Source organism: Mastomys coucha, unplaced genomic scaffold (genome assembly GCF_008632895.1).
Source record: "Mastomys coucha isolate ucsf_1 unplaced genomic scaffold, UCSF_Mcou_1 pScaffold21, whole genome shotgun sequence".
NCBI classification, from domain to species: domain Eukaryota; kingdom Metazoa; phylum Chordata; class Mammalia; order Rodentia; family Muridae; genus Mastomys; species Mastomys coucha.
In genome coordinates, this window is record NW_022196904.1 from 71,809,749 (window position 1) to 71,817,053 (window position 7,305).

Sequence of the window (7,305 nt, forward strand, 5' to 3'; positions counted from 1 at the left end):
TATATTATGTGTATACCAACTTGTGAAAGAATGAATAAATAAATTGCATAAAAATATAGGCAACTTTACCTTTGAGTTTTCACAAGCTCATTTATTTATGTGGTGATGACCTAATAAGTTTTTTATCATGCTGTCCTTTATATAGTGAATGAGAGTTAACTTCCTAAGTTTGCCTTCTCTCTTAGCTCCTTGAGGTGGACTCTCCTAGGTTCTCTGTAATCTGAATGTATCAAGTTCCTCTTCTTAAAGAGCCATCCACTCAGGTAACCGTTTTATTTAAAAGGTTCTAATACATCAGGTATTCACAAGGAGGTAATAAGATTATAACATCAAGTAAGACTTTTCCATGTACCCTTCTCATAGCAATAGGCCATTGTGGCTACATAAAGATAAGTCTTGGTTATTCCAGAGACTGCACTTGAATCAAGAATCACCTGGCTGCACTACAGGATCTTTGAAAGTAGAAGGGTTCCCAGAAATATCTGTCCACTGGTATAAAGCAAGAGCGTTGAAGGGAGGGATGTATCTCAAGATGCTCAGAAGAAAAGTTGTTTTCTAACAGTATTTAAATATTTTAACAAAGAAAAATAATGAGTGAAGTCCTCTTAACATGAATTATTTTTTTCATTCAATATGAATAACCCATGTGGTAGGTAGTTTGGTTTTTTTAACCAGTAATTATTATCAGACTGTCCCTGTGCATTTAAAACAAGGAAGAAATAAAAGGCATAATTTCTGCTTCATAAGACAGGAAATAACATGAAAAAGAGTACTTTAAAAGTGAGCCAAAAAAAAGTTGAATGAAATTAATGTCAAACAGTCTATTATAGCACACAGCATTTAGGCAAAAAGAGCCCTGATTTCCAGTTGCATCTTTAAAGGTATATAACCTTGAGGAAAAATCACTTTAAGGCCTGGCGGTGGTGGCACATGCCTTTAATCCCAGCACTTGGGAGGCAGAGGCAGGTGGATTTCTGAGTTTGAGGCCAGCCTGGTCTACAGAGTGAGTTTCAGGACAGCCAAGGCTACAGAGAAACCCTGTCTCGAACAACCCCCCCCCCCAAAAAAAATCACTTCAATTCTGGGTTAATAACTTGCCTGCCTCCCTTGCAAAGTTGTAAATGTCCAAAGGACGAGTCTGTGGACTGAAACTGACCATAAATTCTCAGGCCATAAGTACAGCACAAACATTTGTTGGGAGGGAATACTGGTAAATTGTGAAGCAGTGTAGTACAATATGTAGAATAACAAGATAGGCCAGATGTGGTGAGCATAGGACCAGGCCTCTGGAGGCCTAGGCAAGAGGTTCAAAAGTTCTAGGCCAGTCTGGGCTGCGCAGTGAGTTCTCTCTAACATACAAACAAGATTAGGAAAGGCAGGGAATGATGGAGACTTATCATTACCTTATGGATATTCAAGTTAAATTGCAAATGGAGAACAAAATCCATTTAGGAAGTAGACACTTCTAGTTTGGAAGAAGTTTATATATAAGCTGAGCTAAAATTAATGGTACACATTTTGGAAATTGCACTCACTTTAAAATGTGTTGATTATCGAACACATCAGATTAAATCCTTTTGAGAACAGCTTGCTGGAGACTTGATTTAAGAATTTGCTGGCATGTGTGTGCTTTGCAGTGCTAGAAGGATTTGGGGTAGCTAGCTTATAAATAACCTTGTGCCATTGCTTTGAGAAGAGGTTTCGGGTGCTTGGAGCTGTATGGAAAGGCATCTGGAAAGATTGCTGGCATTCTTCAGATGTTCAACAGAGAAGGGTACAATTTGCCTTTTTGTGCTGTGTAGACCTCAAGGAAACTACAGGACCTTATGGTAGAATTAAAAGTAAAGAAATGTCAGTTTTCTTTTCTTATCAGTTAAGAGTGGGATTTCTCTGTTACTTAGGTTGGCCCAAATCCCCTAGGGTCAAGCAGCCCTTAGACTCCAGAGTAGCCAGAGACTGCAGACGTATGCCGCCCTGTCCAACCAGAATGTCATGATGATGATGATGATGATGATGATGATGATGATGATGATGATGATTTTACTTATTCACTTTACATCCTCCTCACTGCCCACCTCCGGTCACCCACTCCCATAACCCTTCCCTCATTCCCCTTCCCCTTCTCTGAGTAGATGAGGCGCATGCTCCCATCCTGACACATCAAGTCTCTGTGGGGCTAGGCACATCCTCTCCCACTAAGGTCAGACAAGATAGCCAGCTAGAAGAACATATCCCACAAATAGGCAACGGATAGCCCCTGTTGAGTTGTTCAGGATCCACATGAAGACCAAGCTGCACATCTGCTACAAATGAGTGGAGAGGCCTAGGTTCAGCCTATGTACTTTGGTTGGTGGTTCAGTCTCTGAGAGTCCCAAAGGTTCAGGCTAGTTGCCTCTGTTGGTCTTCCTGTAGAGTTCCTATCCCCACCAGGACCCGAAATCCCTCCTCCCCTGCTCTTCCATGAGAGTCCCCAAGCTCCATCCACTAGTTGGCTGTGGGTGTCTGCATCTGTCCGAGTCAGCTGCTGGGTGGTGCCTCTCAGAGGACAGCCACAATAGTTTTAAGAGTGCTAAAGTAGAAGGAAATGACCTTTCATTCCAAAGGTTACTGATGGCACTAATTTTGAATTCTAATAAAAGTACTTGTCTTCGGGTCACTATTGCTGTGAAGACACACCATGACCACAGCAACTCTTATAAATGAGACTATTTAATTAGTGCTGGCTTACAGTTCAAAGGTTTAGTCCATTATTATCATGGCAGGAAGCATGGTGGTAGTACATCTTCAGACATGGTACTGGAGAAGTAGCTAAGAGTTCTACATCTGGACACAGGCAGCAGGAAGAGACTGAGACACCCTTCCTCCAACAAGGAGTAATGCCACACCTACTCCAACAAGGCCACTCCCTATGAGCCTCTGGGAGCTGTTTTCTTTCAAATCATCACAGTATTGTACTTTGTTCATACATTGTTATGCCTTAATTTTTTTCTACCTTTTTATTCCACGTGACTCTTAAAGTTTATGTTCCTTGGTAGTCAGTATACATGAGGAAATTTACAAGGGTGACAGGTGAGACTCATGATCTCAGGGGCTGCTGTCATGGTTGGCCCTATTCTTTTGGGCTCCTGACAAGGCAGTAAATTGTGGAAAGAATATGTAGTAGAAGCCTGTTTAACTCATGATGGTTTGAAAATGAGAGAGAGATAAGGGAAGGGCCTGGGTCTGGTTGGCCCCTTTCAAGAACTTCCTACTCAACCCTATGTCTAAAATCCCTATGATCCCACAGGCTGGGACGAAGCTTTTCACACATGGGCCTTAGGATCCAAACAAAGATTTGGTTGTAGAAATCTATGCCCCAAGCTATAGGGTTGATTCTGGGGATACAAAATAAGCTAGGCAACTCTACTTATCCCTACCTCGGCCCTGTCTTTTGAGATAGTTTATTTTGAGTTTCACCGACGAGTTCCCCAGGCTGACCTTGAATTTTCAGTCCTACTTGGGATATGAACTTTGAATTAGCACTACTGTCTACAATAAAAGAAAATTAACACTGTCAATATTTAGATTAATATTTCAGGATTAAAATATAGCTATATATGACATTTTGTGATATCTAATAAAAATTTCCCAGGTTCTGCTATATTATCAAAGAACAAATGAAATACTAGATCTAATTAGTAGATAGGACCCCAAGGGAAATACTTTGTCCTTTCTAGGAATCTGGTTGATGCTGCTTTCGAGGAAACTAAAGTGAGCCGAACTTCCCTGAAAGAGTGACCCCGGGACCAGGATGGCTACACAGTACCCATCAGCAGAGCTGTACTAGGAGGTTCTGCAGGGTGAGGAGGGAGTGGCTCTTTAGCTGCTTGAACAGGGCGGAGGCCTAGGCACCAGAGAAACACACTCTGAGGAGTTGCTATCCTCGCTGTCAGGTTAGAAAAAAGGAGATGAGCAGTGGGCAGTACCTGTCAGATTCACATTTTTCCAGGCTAGGTAGGATGGAGAGCAGGTTAACAGACGATAGCTTCCAACAAACTGCTCCTTTGTGGTGGTATTTAGAAGCAAGTACATGAAAAGGATGGAATCTTCTGGGTGTGGCATAGCTCATCACTAGGCAGCAGAGGCAGGAGGAGCCTGAGTTCAAGGTCTATGTAGTGAGATTCAGGACAGCCAGGACCACATAGAAAGATCCCGTATCAAAAAACAAGGACGGTGGAGTCATCCATGTGACAGCATGGATAGAACTTCTGGAGGCTACTGTGTTCAGAGAAATAAGCCAGACCCACCACATACCACTAGCAGAAACGAGAGCCTTGTTAACCACATAAACATATAGAGTAACACAGAAGTCACTAGAAACTTGGAAGGGGAGGGGAGGGGAATGGAGAGCGTTGGTTATGGATTCCAAAATAAAATTAGTGGTGGGAAGTAGCTCTAATATTCCTGAATAGAATCAATGTAAGACTCATTACACTTTCCAAAATAACCAGAAGGCTCTGAGTTCCCGACACATAGAAACGATGTGTGAAATGATAGAAATGCTAATTATCCTTGTAGTCGCTATATGGTACACGTACCAAATTATACTATATTCCATGAAAAAGCACAAATCCTATACCAGTTACAAAGTAACCAAGTAGACAGCCTGGGACTAGGCACATAATGGTGCCTGGCAAACGGCAGCTTCATGCCTCCCGGATTTGAAGGCCTCTCTGGGTTGGGTTAAGACGTTCAGCTCACAGTCTCCATGAGTTTATATGTGCACCAACCCCTGCTGCTTCTGGAAGTTGCTGACTCCCTGGAATCATCTACCACCTTTCCCTTCTCTTTCACACAGATTCCTGAGCCTTGAGGCTCCGAAGGGGTTTCATGAAGATCCCACTTAGGGCTGAGTATTTCAGAGTCTTGCACTCTGCACATGGTCCAGTTGTGGGTCCCTTTGTTAATTCCTGTCTACTGCAAAAGAAGCTTCTCTGACATGGGTTGAATGACACTGTGGGTATGGCATGCAAAGGACCTGCACAACTTCAAACCAGACAAAATGCCAGCACTGAAAACAGGAAGTGGGCACAAAGTTCCACCCAAGAAGCTGTACGACATTGACAGCTGCTTACGGTTGATATCTACATAAAAGGAAAATCAATCTTCTGCAACTGCGTGTCAGTGGGTGTATCAACCACTCTCTAGGGCAGCCTCGCTCAGGAGTAGTTGGCTAACAAGAACAGACTGCATTTTTTGTTTTGGTATATTTTTTTGTCTTACTGATTTTCCTTTTTTAAATTTTATTTTGATTTTGATTTTTTGTTTTTCCTGTGAGGTTACTCTGTGTGTTTTGACTGAGAATATAAAGTTGGATGGGTAGGGAGGTGGGGAGGATCTTGGTGTTGTTGGGGAAGGGAAAGAATGTAAATATATTGGATAAGCTTTTTTTTGTAAATAAAAATGCAAAAACTAGTTCAGCTCACAGGGCTGGGGAGTGTATCTTTTGAAGAGCGTCTGCCTAGCATTCACAAAGTCATGAGTCTAATCAACAGTTCTATATAAGAAGTAGAAGGTGGAAATTGTGAGCTCATCTTCAGCTACATAGTGTATCTAAAACCCTCCTGGCTGCTGCAGAAGACTGCCTCAAAAAATTAAAGTTCAACACACAAACATCCCTCCAGTGTCTTCGTGAGCTGATGAACTAATTTAGATGGTGTTTCATTCTGTCCCTAGGGGCACAGAGAGCCCTATGTATTAATTACCAGTGAAATTTTCTCTGCATTTTAGTGACTTCTCCTGAGACCAGTTCTGGGGAGGGTGTGATTATGATCTCATGGTTTTTTTCCACTGCCAGTGCCTCTGACTCCTCTATCTCCAGCCTTTTTGTCTGAGTGAGGTAAACAAGGCTGTCCTCATTGCTAAAGCCAGAGGCTTTGTTGTTTTCCATTCTTTTCCCTCTTTTATATTTTATTACATACACTCCATGAATATACAAAATAAATGTGAGAAGTGAATAAGGCCATATAAAAGTTAGTCATTGTCACCCAACCACTGTATATTTTTATGTTTTACCATGTTCAGAAAGATTTATAAAAATTATATACTCCTGTCTTTCCTGCCACAGTGAGGAGATATATATTACATGCACACAACACACACACACACACACACACACATACACACACAAACTCTCATATACTTAACAGTATGAATTTGCCATTGATTAAATGTCTATTTTCTTGATAGATACTTGGAAATTCTTTTTTTCACTTTTCACATACTAACGGTGATACATTGCTTTGGTTCACATATCCTTTCATGCTTTTATTTTGTGTTCTGTGGAGAGGATTCTAAAACACAGCCCACAGAGTCAACTAAGTAGGGTTTGAGGTAGCAAGCACAGAGCCTGCATGGTTGTTTAGCTTGGGTTTTTGAGGGACTCCTAACAGTGGGGGGTGGGGTGGGGGTGTCTCTGACTCTTTTGCCTGCTCTTGGGACCCTTTTCCTCTGGGTTGCCTCATTAGTCTTGATATGAGGGTTTGTGCCTAGTCTTGTTACATCTGGTTATTCTGTGTTCAGTTGATATCCCTCAGAGGCCTGCTTTTTTCTGAAGGGAAATGGTGGAACAGGGTATGGGGAAGAGGGGAGATGGTGGGAGAGACTGGAAGGAGTGGAGGGAGGGGGGACTGCGATCAGTATGAGAGAGCAAAATGAAAAAAGGGCCGGGCAGTGGAGGCACATGCCTTTAATCCCAGCACTTGGGAGGCAGAGGCAGGGGGATTTCTGAGTTTGAGGCCAGCCTGGTCTACAGAGTGAGTTCCAGGACAGCCAGGGCTACACAGAGAAACCCTGTCTCAAAAAACAAAAACAAAACAAAACAAAAATTGTCAGGTTAAAAGACAACACTTAAAACACCAGGAATTCACATGCCCTGGACTGCATAAGAAGTAGGAAATGAGCTGAGTGTGGTCATTCATCTCTATACTTCATGAGTGTGACCCGCTGCCTCAAGCTCCTGCTGCCATGCCCTCCTCGTCATGACAGACTGTCCCCTCAAACTGAATTAAAAAAACCAACCCTATTAAGGTTGCTTTTGTCAGATTGCTTGTCACAAAAGTGGCCAATATGTAAAAATTAAAGTGTTTTCCTTATGACTTCAAAATTTTAAAAAGTTTTCTGACATTGCTATCAGTATTGTGTGGGTGGGGGTGAAACACATGTCTGTGAGTGGGCATACACATGCCACAGTGCATGCATGGCATTAGGGCGGTCCTCAGGAGTTAGTCCTCTCACAGTGGGTCTGGGTTCTGGGAACCCAACTAA